The 16656-nt window shown below is 36.0% G+C and overlaps 1 long non-coding RNA gene across 1 annotated transcript in view; it reads left to right on the top strand.

Moving 5' to 3' along the window:
- Positions 1-15756, top strand: part of LOC140620567 (uncharacterized) — a 59665-nt gene extending 43909 nt beyond the window's left edge. Inside the window, exon 3 of the long non-coding RNA XR_012020322.1 lies at positions 15524-15756. This is a non-coding gene — a long non-coding RNA (uncharacterized lncRNA). The remainder of the gene's footprint in view (positions 1-15523) is intronic.
- Positions 15757-16656: the final 900 nt, after the last annotated feature.

Genomic DNA, 16656 nt, shown 5'->3' with positions numbered 1-16656 from the left:
GATTTGTAGCCTCTCACTTCCTGTTTTCAGACCAGCAAATGCTCAAAGGGAGAAACAGTACCAAATGTTGGTTTCACCATTTAGGGCTTCCTTGCTTTCTGGAAGGTTAGCTCTAAAAATTCTCACTTTCTTGGTAGATCTCTGACTTCAAAAAGCTATACCACTTTGTTGTTCTTGTTGTTGTTGTTGTTCAAATAATTTAGCTTTTATCTCTGAGAAGTTCAAACTCAAATTAGCTGACATCCCTGTCCCCTTTGCATTGCCAAAGGGAAAGTGTACAAGTCCTTGTAGATTCTTTCAATTGCTCCCCTGCCCCTCTCTAATGACTTTTCCTGACAATGCTATAAGGTAAAATTTAAGGATTCCTCCCCAATACCTGACATAATACCCTGATCTTTTAAATTATATTTTCCCTAGAAGAAAACATTAAAAATTCCATCTCAATATCAAATATTTGAGCTGGATTGCTAAAATGTAGGTTAAGAATTCATGTTGTTTCTATCCTTGGATCAAGGGAGATATCAGGCTGTGATATGAAATGGTGTGAGTCTCCTTTATTTTTTGCTTTGAAATTTCTATGATAAATTTGTGTTTGCAAGGATTTATAATCATCACCATAACCTCAAATTATAAATTCAAAAGTGATTTTGAGATTAAGATCTGTGTGCATATATCTGTGATAATCAGAAAATAGTTTTAAGAGAGAGATACAAAGTGGAATGGGGGTTGCTAGGGATTCAGGTGGTGGAAATCAGGGAGTTACTGTTCACTGGGTTTAAAATTTTAGTTATGCAAGATGGGAAAGTTCTAGAGAGCTGCTTATAGTTAACCTTATTTGCTTATAATTAAGTAGTTTTTAAGTATGTGGTGTGATATTGTGAAGAGGGTAGATCTCATGTTATATCTTTACTTACTATAATAATAAAAAATTTTTTAAAACCCACCACATGAAGATGCATACACACACACACACATGCACACATACACAACCTGAAAAGAAATATAAAACAGAAGTTTTCCAGAGGGTTTTCTATTTGGTATTATTATAAAAAATTTTTTTTTCATGGCCATTTGACATATTTTCTTTTCTAACTGTTTAGCCATAAACTTACTTTTAATATAAAGAGAGAGAGAGAGAGAGAAAGAGAGAAAGGCAAAGGGGCTCTCTTTAAGCTATCAACTTACCATCTATTTAGCAAATTCAAGTTGCAACAGCTTCATTAATAATTACAATATTCCCTCTATATCCACTTACACACCTTGTAGCCACCTTCATCCCGGTTTCTTCTCTCTGATAGCATAGAATATGTGTTTAAGTAGATTCATTAAGTAGATTCAGTCTTCTGCATGTCCCCTTGACAGAGTCAAGGCAAGCCAGTTGTAAAGGTGATATTTGTTGGCAAAGGAGAGAGCCCATAATTCACTGGGGTGAGAGTGTAGAACAGTGTGGCCATTCTAGAGAGCATCATAGTAGTCCTTAGTCAAATTAAGTGTGCAGAACCCTATGACACAGCAATCCAAGTCTTACACAGGTTCGTAATGAGACATGGATCAGGATACTAAATGCTGGAGGCAACCCATTATTTAAAGACAGGACGACCATGATGTGGAATATTTTATTGCAAGTAGAAGCAAAAATCACATACACATAATCATACATACATAATAAAAATGAATTATCTTAAAAACAGTGCTAAGAATAAAAATTATAAATAGAAGAATAGAATATTTCAAAAATAATTAAAATTAAAAGCTTAAAAATACCTCCCAAATGCATGTCCTGTACAAGAATATGTAGAGATTCACAGATATATTTAGAACCTATTAAAATAGTGGCCTGTGGCTGGGAGACGAACACCATTCACAATGGAGACACATGAGAAGAATAAATAAATAAACAAGTAAACAATAGAAGAACCAATAATGATGGTGTCCTGAATTAAGGGTTGTAAGTAACTTTTCATCTGTGTTGTTTTAAAAGAGAAAGAAATCTTGGGGTGGAGTCTTTTGGGTTTTCTATGTAGAGTATCATGTCATCTGCAAAGACGGAGAGTTTGACTTATTCTTTGCCAATTTGAGTGCCTTTTATTTCTTTTTGTTGCCTGTGCTGAGGCTAGGACTTCCAGTACTATGTTGAATAGCCGTGGTGAGAGTGGACATCCCTGTCTTGTTCCTGATCTCAGGGGAAAGGCTCCCAGTGCTTCCCCATTGAGAATGATATTTGCTATGGGCTTTCCGTAGATGGCTTTTAAGACGCTGAGGAATGTTCCCTCTATCCCTACACTCTGAAGAGTTTTGATCAGAAATGGATGCTGCATTTTGTCAAATGCTTTCTCTGCATCTATTGAGAGGATCATATGGTTCCTGTTTTTTCCCTTGCTGATATGACCTATCACATTGATTGCTTCACGAGTGTTGAACCAGCCTTGCAGCCCGGGGATAAATCCCACTTGGTCATGGTAAATAGTCTTCTTTTTTTTTATAATAAATTTATTTTTTATTGGTGTTCAATTTACCAACATACAGAATAACACCCAGTGCTCATCCCGTCAAGTGCCCCCCTCAGTGCCTGTCACCCATTCACCCCCACCCCCCGCCCTCCTCTCCTTCCACCACCCCTAGTTCATTTCCCAGAGTTAGGAGTCTTCCCCAAGATTTCTAGAACTCATACAGCAATTCAGCACTGTGGCAGGATACAAAATCAATGCTCAGAAATCAGTGGCATTTCTATACACCAACAATGAGACTGAAGAAAGAGAAATTAAGGAGTCAATCCCATTTACACTTGCACCCAAAAGCATAAGATACCTAGGAATAAACCTACCAAAGAGGTAAAGGATCTATACCCTAAAAACTACAGAACACTTCTGAAAGAAATTGAGGAAGACACAAAGAGATGGATAAATATTCCATGCTCATGGATTGGAAGAATTAATATCGTGAAAATGTCAATGCTACCCAGGGCAATTTACACATTTAATGCAATCCCTATCAAAATACCATGGGCTTTCTTCAGAGAGTTGGAACAAATCATCTTAAGATTTGTGTGGAATCAGAAAGGACCCTGAATAGACAGAGGAATATTGAAAAAGAAAACCAGAGCCGGGGGCATCACAATGCTGAATTTCAAGTTGTACTACAAAGCTGTGGTCATCAAGACAGTGTGGTCCTGGCACAAAAACAGACACATACATCAATGCAACAGAATAGAGAATCCAGAAATGGGCCCTCAGCTCTATGGTCAACTAATATTGGACAAAGCAGGAAAGATTATCCACTGGAAAAAAGACAGTCTCTTCAATAAATGGTGCTGGGAAAATTGGACATCCACATGCAGAAGAATGAAACTGGACCATTCTCTTACACCATACACAAAGACAAACTCAAAATGATGAAAGATCTAAATGTGAGACAGGATTCCTTCAAAATCCTAGAGGAGAACATAGGTAACACCCTTTTTGAATTTGGCCGCAGCAACTTCTTGAAAGATACATCCATGAAGGCAAGCGAAACAAAGCAAAAATGAATTATTGGGGCTTCATCAAGATAAGAAGCTTCTGCATAGCCAAAGAAACAGTCAACCAAACTAAAAGACAACCTACAGAACGGAAGAAGCTATTTGCAAATGATCTATCAGATAAAGGGCTAGTATCCAAGATCTATAAAGAACTTATTAAACTCAACAGCAAAGGAACAAACAATCCAATCATGAAATGGGCAAAAGACATGCAGAGAAATCTCACAGAGGAAGACATAGACATGGCCAACAAGCACATGAGCAAATGCTCCACATCACTGGCCATCAGGGAAATACAAATCAAACCCACAATGAGATACCACCTCACCCCAGTGAGAATGGGGAAAATTAACAAGACAGGAAACCACAAATGTTGGAGAGGATGTGGAGAAAGGGGAACCCTCTTACACTGTTGGTGGGAATGTGAACTGGTGCAGCCACTCTGGAAAACTGTATGGAGGTTCCTCAAGGAGTTAAAAATAGATCTGCCCTATGACCCAGCAATTGCACTGCTGGGGATTTACTCCAAAGATATAGAAGCAGTGAATCGCCGGGACACCCACCCCGATGTTTCTAACAGCAATGTCCACAATAGCCAAACTGTGGAAGGAGCCTCAGTGTCCATCGAAAGATGAATGGATAAAGAAGATGTGGTCTATGTATACAATGGAATGTTACTCATCCATTAGAAACGACAAATACCCACCAATTGCTTTGACGTGGTGGGACCTGGAGAGTATTATGCTGAGTGAAATAAGTCAATCGGAAAAGGACAAACATTATATGGTCTCATTCATTTGGGGAATATAAAAATTAGTGAAAGAGAATAAAGGGAAAGGAGAGAAAATGAGTGAAAATATCAGTGAGGGAGACAGAACATGAGAAACACCTAACTCTGGGAAATGAACAAGGGGTAGCGGAAGGGGAGGTGGATGGGGGGTTAGGGTGACTGGGTCTGGGCACTGAGGGGGGGCATTTGGCAGGATGAGCCCTGGGTGTTATGCTATATGTAGGCCAATTGAAGTCCAATAAAAAATAATATTTAAAAAAATAAATAAATAAAAGAAAAAGAGAAAAAAAAACTCTTAAATGAACAAACAAACAATACTAAAGGAATTTGGGCCACATCTCCATTCTTATGAGGCATAAGACTACATTTTCTTTTCATGATTTTCTTAATGCATTTCATATTTGGATCCAGAGTTTGGTTCTTTTAACTGAAATATGTTTTTGCTATTATGAGTATGTTACATGAAGATAATGTGACTTAACCTTAAAGTATAGTTTAAAGTATAGTTTAGTTTTCTTAAGTGCCTAGTTCCTCTCAATCATTACAAGCAATTGCTTCTCTTTCAAATTGCCCTTGGATATGATTTTATAACAATTTTTCCAGCATCAGTACAAGTCACTGAACACAATGTCCAACAGAATTTAATTAAACATATTCAGAAGAAAGCTGGGAAAAAAAAAAAAAAGAAGGAAGCTGGGTGGTAATTTTCTTTGACCTTTCATTTTCATGACATAGCTGACACAGAGCAAATGCCACTTGAGGCCAGACCCCCTTCTTCAGTATTTATTAAGCAGTAGTCAAACCAGACCTTCTATACCTGATTATCACTGCAAGCGTTGGGACCATGGCTCATAGTTGTTTTGTGTAGGTTGTTCATGCTTCTAATATACATAGCCAAGAGGGTAATAAGAACTGAAATCCAGCTTGCATCCTGCTAATCTCGCTGTGGGTACACAGGCTACATCCTCCCAGAGTGGAAATGCCTGGCTCTGATTAATGAGAAGGGGCCATATGGACTACCAGCATCTCTGTTAGTGTCTCACATCATCCCATCCCTTTTTTGTCCGTACCTGTCTCTGAACTAAGAAGAGGAGAGAGAATCTATAGCACTTTTCTTCCCTATAGAGGGTAGAGATATTTCTCTTCATCAAAGCCAAGTGAGAGGGACCCCAAAGTCTACAAAGAAGGAGAGCTTGGAGTATCTATGGTAAGGGCACACTGGCATATCACTTGCTTCCTGGTATTGTTCAGTTGCAGAATCTGCAGGCACTGCAAAGGAATAGAAATGTTTTTTAGGTTATGGCTAGGGGCTGACCCTTGTTCCCCAGAGTTGGGAGAAGTTCCCAAAGAAACAAAGATCTGCTTCTCATCTGGAGATATTGGAAGACAGAATTGTTCAGATCAACAGAGCAAGCAGGAATCATTTTATAGTATGCTTAGAAAGAAGGGGAGAGGAACTCACACCCAACCTAATTTTCAGGCAAAGAGTGAAATCATGGCCTTAGATCAATGAGATCTCAGTTCTGATGCAGAGGCACAGCAAAACCTAGCAAACTCAAATCAACCACACAGGTGCCACTGAGCAATGGAAGAGGAGTCATTCTCTGAAGGGAGACCTAAGTGACATTAGCAAATGGATATGGGTGAAAATGGATGCCAGATGTAGTTGTAGAGTGTGAAACAACATCTCAGCAGTCACTTGTGACTTCAAGTGAAGTGAAAAACTATTGAATTGATCATGGGCAAGAACCATATGGCTGCCCATGTGGCTTCTGAGAGAGAGGACTGGGTGTGTGGAAATCTCAGGATTGTAAGACACTACAGCTATTCCTCTTGGAGTCCCTAACAATGAAGGGGCCAGAGTGAAACAATTTCTACCTTGTGAAAACCATTCTTGTGTTTGCAGAAAATCACCATATTGGTGGATAGCATCAACAACAAATGGAATTAGCCTGACTCAGAGTAAGAACATAGATATTTCCAGCCACTGCCACTCTTCCTTTCCTACTCTCTTCTCTCTGCTGCTTTTATGGAGAGGGGCTTGACACAGAGGTGGGAGGAGAGATGAAGGGTGAAGAGAGGAGGTGTTCTAGAGCCAGAGAACCAAACCACACAATCCACATTCCTCGAAGGTGTTAGGATGTGAGGGTCTAAGATAAAATGACAGATTTTGTTCACAACCGATATCCCCTGCAGGGGGCTGTTGCGGGGAAGGACGAGTTAGTATTTGAATTGCATTTGGGACTTATATCAGTTTGGGCTGAGTACATCTTCTAATAATCTAAAGTGATTGCTAAATCACAGAATCTACCTAATATACTGTTAAGGGACCAAAAGGAGTGGTCTGAGAGAATATGTTTGAACGCAGGAATTGAAAAAGGATAATTAAACCATTCCATTTTTATATTTAAAGTTCACAATGTTCAATTAAATGGGAAATATCTAGTTATCAGGTAAACCTAAAAATACTTCCCTTTGAGCCATAAGAAAAGAAACATACGAAAACGGAGGTGCTGTAAATTTAAAGACAATGTATTACATTGGAGGGTTTTTCTGGCCTTTAAAAGCTTTCCCATCAGTTGTTTCCCTTGAAAAGGCACTTCATAGGATTGATATGAGGGGAACATGGGCCACTTTTCAATTCTTCTGCCATTTGTTTATCCAGCAAGGATTTTTCATCACTCTTTGTGCAGGCTCTAGCGGTAGATAACATGTATGTTGAAGTGAGGAGGAAAAGATTCAGTATAGCAGATAAAGGGTCTTCTATAGAGAGACTGGAATGCAAAGATTAAAAACTAAACCAAAAGCCAACACTCAATCAATGACAGATGAACAAGTTCCAAATGGCATGAATGGATCATGCCGCTCTTGTATTAAAGCCCGTAAATAACATCCCAAAGCTTTTACAATAAATGCAAGTTACCCCTACTTCGCCATGGTGTAATGATCTTTCATGATCAGACCCTTCTATCTCATTATTTTAATAGGTTACCATCCTCTTCCACTGCTATGCTCCTTCTACAGTGGTCCTATGGCACTTCTTAGGAAACATTTGTGCTTTTTCTGCTTTTAAACTTTGTCTCTGCTGTTCACAAATACTCTTTCCTGGCCTTCCCAGATGGAAAATTTATCTCAACTTTTGAATAGAGTTATCAACTCACCTTGGTTTACCTAGGACTATTGTGACTTTAGCACTTTAAGTCTCATTCCCAAGAAACCCCTTGATCTGGGTAAACCTGGATGTCTTGTCACCCTACCTTCCAGTTTCTCAGACTTAATATATCCTCTGACATTCCCTCAGCACCTTATTTAAAGTATTCTCTGAATAAGTAACTATAAATTTGATTTCATCATAATGAAACAAAAATATCTCCAAAAAATACACTATAATCAAAGAGGAAGGACAAATGGCATGCCAAGCAGAAAAATGTGCACCTTTTGTCACAGACAAAAGTTAAAATTTAAAGAACTTCTAAAAAGAAGAAAAAGTTCAACTATACCATAGGATTACAAGTTACAGAGCTTAATAGAATTTCACTTACATGAGGGAAAATGCAAATTAAAACTTCAATGCAATGCAGTTTCTTATCTATTGACCAGAATTCCAAAGTGGTTTTTTTTTTTGTTTTTTTTGTTTGTTTGTTTTCTTTTGTTTTTGTTTTTGTTTTTTTGTTTTTTTTTGGAAACTGATTGCGAGGCTATGGGGAAACAGGTACTCTCAGACTTTGCTGCTGTGGATGCAAAGTAATGCAATATCTATGGTCAGAAAGTTTGCAACTTCTAGCAAAATAACATCTCTATTTTGTCTTTGACCTACTGATCCCACTTTAGGAATCTATTGCAAACATTACAAAGAGAGAAATACAAATCACATTTTTGAAGGATTATTAGTAACAACAAAAAACTAGATGCAAGGTTGGAGGTGATGAGTTATTGTTAATTCAGTAGTTTTTTTTTAAGTAAACATCCGGCATCATTCATGCAGCAGTTTCAGTTAAAACAGCAGGTATGGTTTAGGTTCAGCTACCAAATGCTACCATAAAAAACAAAGTCCTGGATAAGAAAGTAGGAGCCTATTTGTAAGTAATCTTCCTCCTATCAGCAAATGGGGATAGGAAGCCCCATTTGAAAGCAAGGATTTCTATTGGAAATCTATGTCTTCTATGTTTTCTATGTCTATTGGAAAGCACAAGGATTCTTTTGATTTCCCCCCAGCCAAGCAAATCAGTCTAATGTTTGATAAAATGGGGAATACAGGTATTCAGCTTTTCTCCTGAATATTTTTGGTTTGGTATAGAACCAAATATAATGTTCAAGGTAAGTGAACCCATCTCTAGAGCAGGAACATTATTGGATATTAAAACTGGAAGGTACCTTAGAGATGATGAAGTTTTTTTTTTTATAATCAACTTTAGAAAAATACTAATTTTATAAAAGAGTAAAATGAGGCCCAGAGAAGTCAAATAATTTTTATAAGATCACACAGCTGGGGCTGTAGCCAGATGGCTTTGGATAAGTTCAATAGACAGTGAGCTCTGCAACTACCAACACAATCTAATATTAGCAGAAAGCTTTGAGATTCAAAAAATGGAGCAAAATAAGGAGGAAGTGGATGTAGGTAAAACATGGACACTGATCATGTATCATTGGCCTCATAGATTTATTTGAAACTACTTTTTGCCTAAAATCCCATTCTCCATCCCATTTCAAATCTTGAGTTTATATGAGAACTAATGTACATTTATAGCCCTCTTAATCCTAGCTCTAACCAGCATCTTCCGTGGTCTAGATTCATGCATATTAGCCTCTAGGCTTGCTCATTTTTTGTCCAATGAGTGGTACATTTGCAGGTAAAGTAGACATTCATTTATTCCTTTTCCAGCTCATGTTTCTATCCACTTGCATTTTCTAATATAACTCAGTTTTCCTTTGGGGAATGCTCTCCCCACATCATTATGTAGCGTCTCTGTGGTTTGAATTTGGGTATGATTTACTCTACGCTGGCTCTGGAACTGGGCTTTGATTGTTCCTGTAATCAGCATTAATTCAACTCTTTGCCATTGGTAATAGGTAAAGAAATAGACAGAAACACTAGTTGAAGCCAATCAGTACATGCTTTTGCCTTAGTCATAGCACTTGGATATGGCAAGGGCATTTAAATTACATTGGCCCATCAGAATTAAGTCCACACTTATGTTTGTAATGGGTTCTCTTTCTGTCTCTCTGCCACTATCTATCTCTCTGGAGAAGCTGCTGAAAGTTATGCTGTGACAGCCTGAGCTGTTCTTGAGGCAAGAAAGGATAAAGGGCACTGCAGAAAATGAATGAAGAGAGGAAAAAAAATGAGATGACATTTCTGAACTATTAGATGAAATCAATTGTCATATCTACCTATCTACATTTGAAATTCCTATTTACATAAATCAGTAAATTCTGTTAATGTTGAAGTCAGTTTGAGCTCGATTTTCAGTTATGTGAAACCAAAGGCATTGAAACTGATGGTGGAGGTATTGTGATTCAGGGGCAAGATTTAGAGGAAATAAGCAGACCCAGATTCTACTCCAGCAATGACTGTATGACCTCAGGGTAATCATTATGCCTTTCTATACTACATTTTCCTTAGCTGTACATTTGCAATGGAATATTGTCCTTGACTGATATTACATGGTGTTGTGAGACCACATGAAATGATGGTTTGGAGTGAGAAAACTAAAAACCCTGTGCAATTGAACTGTAGGGGATATTATTACCATCAGAAGGTCTTGCAACTATCAACATGATTATTATAGTACATTGCTCCTTTTTCCTGCATTGCAGGAGACAGGAATAATTTATCAAGATTTGCACTTCTGCAAAGCACTTGATGAAAACAAGAGTGGAAGTTTCTAAAGCAAAGCGGATTTCATTAAGCTGTTTAATAAGAGTATTTATAGCCAAATTGTTTCCCAATTGACTTTGCAATCCTCATTTGTGATTCATAATTCTTGGTGAATAATTGCAATTATCATCTGCTTAATGAGACAATGATTTCCTCTCTCCCCCATCTTTATTTTCCTTTCGGTAAAACATTGCATTCAGTGCTGTGTCTGTCACAGAAAGTTGGTCCATTAGAAGCTCATTCCCAGCCAAATACCCAGAAAGCCAAGCCCAGGGGCAAAAGAAAAGTTGTAAGTGTGAGGAAGGACAATGCATATAAACTAATTGGTAAATCATCATCCTACTTAGATATATGCACAAATTTTTTATGATTGAAATAGGTGTAAGTGGTTTTGTATGTACATATGCAGTGAATTGAATGTTTGAGCCCCAGCCCAAATATGTTTAAACCCTAATCCCAATGTGATGGTATTTGGGGGTGGGGCCTTTAGGAGATAATTAGGTCGTGAGGATACAGCCCTTATGAATGGGATTAGTGCTGTCCTAAGAAGAGGCCAGAAAAAGCTAATAAGGTCTCCTTCTGCCATGTGAGGATTCAAGAAGTCAGCAGTTTGCAACCTGGAAGAAGTTATATAAACAGTATATCTGTGCATTTATTTAACTTTGATTTCTTGGCTCAATCATTTTGTTGCTGTGTTTTTACCATAAAAGCACATATTTTGCTAGAACTACATCCAAGTATTTTGGTTTTTTTTTTTTTTTTTTTTTTTTTTTTTTTTAGTGATTGTAATTGGTAATAGGTTTTAATTTTGTCTTTACGTGTTCATTTTTAGTACATAGAAATAAACAATTTTTGTATATTAATATAACATTCTGTGACCTTATTATCTAGGAGTTTTATTTTTGTAGATTTCTAGGAAATCTACACCACTTTTATATTACAATAGACTACTGCTTAGCCCACCTGACTATGACTTGGCTATTTGAAAGAATCTAATTCCTAGTGGGCAGCTCTGGCCATGTGTCATTTGATGGCTCATGCTCAAAAGCTCAGTGTCTGTGGGGACCTCATAGCATATCTCATACTTTTCCAACAATGTGTAGTTATCTGCTGCAGATGGACCTGTCTCCAAACCATAGAGGTCTATGTTGTGACTCTTCTTTTTGGACTTTCCATAAACTGCATGAGGCATCATTGTCCCTAACTCATGAAGATCTTGGTAATACAGGCCACATGGCAGGATTGCCTCTCATAAACTGAGCCAGTTTGTGTGTAGCCATTTATTTATTTATTTATTTATTTATTTATTTATTTATTTATTTATTTATTTATTTTTTATTTTTTTAAGCCTCATTCTTACTGGAGAGTTAACATGTCATATAGTAAATGAATGAGACGGATGTTTCCAAGAAAGCGGAATATGCTACTTCAAAACCTAGGGAAGCCTATCAATTCTTTTCTATTTATTTATTTATTTTTTTTTTTACTAATGAGAGTTATAAAATACAGCTTGTCTGTTTCTATGAAAGGGATTATCCTCACATGCCCTAGATCACTAGACTGGTAAAATCTCCACACATGTCAACCTCTGGAGCATGCATGTTTGATCACAGGCTCCGATTTGCTACTTCTTGTTCTTCTAGTCTTATCGGATTCATGTTCTTGATATGATGTACCAGTGTACTGTTCTGCAGAATTTGCAGATGATCCAAGTATCTTTGGCAATATTATGACAAAGGTTGGGAGTGTTAACATAATCCTGCTAACATCATAAGTATATGATGCTCACATAAGGTAAGTTGCTTCTGATTCTCCTTCCTGATAGGAATGTGAAATAGGCATTCACCAGCAGCATAGTCACATTCCATATGCAGGTGGATACGACCAAACTGCAGTTGGAGTTAATACCTGGTTAATTCTGTACTAGCAGTCTTTCCTATACTGTGATCCATATCATATATTAGGGGCCAGAGTGGTGAATTCAATGAAGACTGGACAGGAATTACTTCCCTCCATCCTTTGTGTCTTTGAAAGTGACACTCTATGTATCATTTCACTTAAGATGCATCATTGTTTTTTATCTACTCTATTTAGGGAGAAGGACTTTCGAAAGTATCTAATCTAACCTGATATAATCGATATAATCGCTCTTTTCTTAGTGAGGAAGCAACATTAGGATTCTGACAACTACACGCATGTCCATTATGAACACACATTAAGAGACCAAGAAAATAAAATGTTCACCAAGTTTGTCTGCGGATGCAGTGGATCCATTCTGAACCAGATCTAGGCCAGAACTTCATTTATTACCTGCACCCCACATGTTGCATGCTCAACAGGGGATCATGAGTCAATGTAGACCATGTGTCTAATACTCATAATCCCAATTGCCTGCTTTTTACTGATCTTTCCCCAGCATTCAGTGGTTGCTTCCTGTACCTGCTCTGATATGTATTCACCTGAAGACTTGGAAGTCAGGCCTCTGCATATCCTCAGAGTGCTCTTTCTCTCTCCTCTCTGGTACCCTTCCTTATAAATTTAACTATAGAGTCTTCTTGAAAACCCAGTATCTAAAAAAAAAAAAAAAAAGAAAGAAAGAAAGAAAGAAAGAAAGAAAGAAAGAAAGAAAGAAAGAAAGAAAGAAAGAAAGAAAGCCCAGTATCCATACTGAACTGGAAGACACCAACAGTCACCTGGGTTCCCCTTCCCTGCACCTCAGCCTAGAAACCCTCTCAAGGTATAAGCTGAGGGACATTTGACTATTCTCCAATGCTTAAAAAAAATCTCTATTTTATGTATGTTTTTTGCATTTTTCTATTTGGTGAAGACAATTGGGTAAATTTAGTCCTACTTTATCTTGGCCAGAAACCAGGATTACATTTATTGTTTTATTTTAAATACCTTAAATATTTCTTTAAGTGGTTATTTTATAGCTGTCAATTACTTTATAGCTCTTGTTTATAAAGAACTCATAGAACTTTTTTTCCCATTAGGCTCCTTGATTTGTTATTACTAGCATATAGGAAGACTATTAATTTCCATGTGTTACCTTTATATTTGGATAACGTTTTCAAATGATTCTTTTAGATTTTCTAGGGTGATAGTTAATATCACTTGTAGAATACAAATATTGTTACTTAATTTCCAAAAAACTTATCTCACATTTCCTTTTGTTCTTATTTTACTGACAACACCATTATTTTTGAATGATAGTAGTTTGGAGCATTTAAAATATTGTATTTAATTTAAATTCCAATGATTCTAATATTTTACCATTAAACAAGAGACTTGCTCTGGATTTAAGGAAGAAACTCTAATTAAGTTAATGGAGTTTTTCTATTCATAGTTTACTAAAAATGTGTGAATTTCATCAAAATGCTTTAAAAATTATTTGGATTGTCTTAAGTTCCTTTTTTTAAATCATTAATATTGTAAATTGTATTAATAGATTTCCTAATAATAAGCTATATTTACCTTCTTGGTAAAAATCCTTATTGATCATAATATGCCATTCATCTTTTAAAGTGTAGTTGGATTCAATTTTTTATTAGTTACCTAGAATATTTGCATATTTATAGATTATTTTGGTTTCTAATCATATTTCTAACTGAGATACATGGACCCAAGTATTCTATAGATTTATTTTCATGGTAAAATACTTCCATATTGTGTCATATTTTGATGATATTCTATATTTAAGCATAATCTTGAAAATGAGGGTCACCACCCTACAACTGAGAACTTATATGAGTCCAAGGTCCTGCTTTGCCTTTGTGCTTAAGATGGATTTCTCACCAAGGATAGATTTAAAAAAAATAAATGACAAGATTTGGGAGTATGGCTCAGTGGTGGAGCATTTAACCACAGAAAATCACAAGGTACACAGACAACAATGGGTAAAAAAAAATGAGAGAATTGGGTCATCCTTAAAGAACATATTAAGATGGGCAGATGAAGCCCAGAAGAGTTTAATTGCGGCAGTTAATAATTTATTAAAGTTACTTGTGTGTGCGTGGTAGAGATCAGAAATCTTTGGCACTTGATACACATTTTTGGACCTCACCCTAGATGAAATGAATTAGAATCTATGGAGTTGGGATATGGATATCAATATATATTTTTTAGTCTTTACAAATAATTCTGATATGCACCAAGAAATGAGAAGAACAGATGTATATTTTCCCCTAATATATATTAATTTGTAAAAATAAATGAAATTATAAATAAGTGATGAAGGTTTTGTCTAATCCTATTCCAGCAATAAAAAGTAAAATAGCTATTTAATGCCTACTTTAATATTTTCACAATGCTAATTTATTTTCAAGTGAACTAGGCATATCTACAGATCTGTTATATGGCACCTGATTAAAATTAAAATTCATGTTTAAAGAGTACAAGATTGCTCATTAGCAGTTTTTGGAAAATTAGGAGTTCTGATGATTTGTAACTAGTAAATCAAACCCTGAAATTAGCAATTCTTTAAAAAGTATATTTATGTGAACAGGCATACTCATTATCAGTTTTATTCAACTTAAAAATAGAAAAAAATAGACCTTTCCTCTTTTAAATACTATCCCCCTTAATATAATGGTTGACATTGAGTGGCTAAGAAGTTTTACTCTATACTCTATCTTTTTTAAAGTACGCATTTAATTTCTGTGTATTTGTTTTGGAGGTTTAGGTAAAACAGGTGTAATTAATATAGGCTTTCAATTTAATTTTTGTACATATATAGTTGTACATAAATACATAAATCAAAATGGGGTTCTATAAGACTTATTTTTCTTGAAAGGAATTCATGTTACTAAAATCTGAGAAACTTTCTACCATGTATTGCATGTGTATGTGTGAATGCACATGTTCCCTCTGTTCAATTTTATTTTCAGGCATATTTTGTTTTTGACTGAGATACTTTTGTATTTTGCTTAGTTCTTATAATTTAAATAATATAACAACTATGTTATCTTTGATGGTGTGTTGCAGGTCTCTGGTAACACAAAGTGGGTCTAGTTTCTTCTGGGGGAGAGCACTAAGTCTATAGCTATCTCTATTTATCTTTACACTTTCCCACTTAGATTTCTAACTTCTACTGTGAATAGATCCTCTAGATTTACTAGCTTAGCCTTATAAAATATCATTCAGTATATACTAATAATTGTTCAAGTAGCTTATGTATCAGTAGTCAGATTGTCTGTATATTCCTGTTTTTGTGTTGTGTTCCCTTTCCCTTCTCAACAATTGTTTTGGAGGGTTGATCAAATTTACTGGCTTTATTTTGAAATATTTAATCCATGTCACTAGTTTTTGTTTTTGTTTTAATTTTATTTATTTATTTTAGAGAGCGTGTGCACAAGAGGAAGAGGGAGAGAGGATCTTAAGCCAACTCTGCACTGAGTGGGGATCCCCATGTGGGGCTGCCTCCAGGACCCATGTCATGACTTGAGCCAAAATTGAGAGTCTAATGCTTAACCAACTATACCACCCAGGTATCCCTGATATCACTAATTTCTACTTCAATTTTTAAAATCTTTTTGCCTTTTAACAAACATTTTATGTATATTTTCTCTTTTTTGGTGCCTCTAATAAACTAAGATTAAATAGTATTTATTTTCTCTTAGTCTAAATATCTGTATTTTTTGAAGAGAGCAAGGATGGAGGGGACAAACAGATGGAGGCCTAACATTATTACTGATCAGGAAAAGGTGGTTGAGGGATGTGGAAGGAAAGTCCATAGGAACACAAAGCAATATAAAAATGAAAATGTTAGAAAAAATAATGCACTTGTTTATTAATTTACTGGTTTGAGAGAGTCTGCCTAAATATCCACTAAACCATTCATGCGGGGTTATATCCAAATGCTTTTAGATCAAAGTCTCTGATAATAAGAAATTTATACAGTAGGAACTGTTGCTATTTATTTGCCAAAAGACATCACAATTAAAAGAGTAAAATGGGGATCCCTGGCAGCGGTTTAGTGCCTGCCTTTGGCCCAGGGCACGATCCTGGAGACCCGGGATCGAATCCCACGTGGGGCTCCCAGTGCATGGAGCCTGCTTCTCCCTCTGCCTATGTCTCTGCCTCTCTCTCTCTCTCTGTGTGACTATCATAAATAAATAAAAATTTAAAAAAAAAAGAGTAAAATGGTAGTTTTGGAAGACAGAAATAGAAAGTCAGTTTGAAAAAAAAAATCACTGTGATTTTCATAATTATAAAAACATTTTGGTTACATATATATTTATACATATTTAAAGGAAATTCCAGGGTGCAATATAATTTGAATACCAAAATATCCATCTGTGTTTTCTTCAACAAATTAATTATTGTAAAGTGATTTACAAATCCTATGCGCCACATGAATACTAAATGATTAAACTCAAACATGGAAGCAGGAATATCGGTATTTAAGGTAATTATTATTATTTTATTTAAGGTAATTATAACTTAGAATATTAGAATATATGGTCAGAAAAG

Source organism: Canis lupus, chromosome 29 (genome assembly GCF_048164855.1).
Source record: "Canis lupus baileyi chromosome 29, mCanLup2.hap1, whole genome shotgun sequence".
Classification (NCBI taxonomy): domain Eukaryota; kingdom Metazoa; phylum Chordata; class Mammalia; order Carnivora; family Canidae; genus Canis; species Canis lupus.
This window is presented reverse-complemented; position numbering and strand designations above follow the sequence as displayed.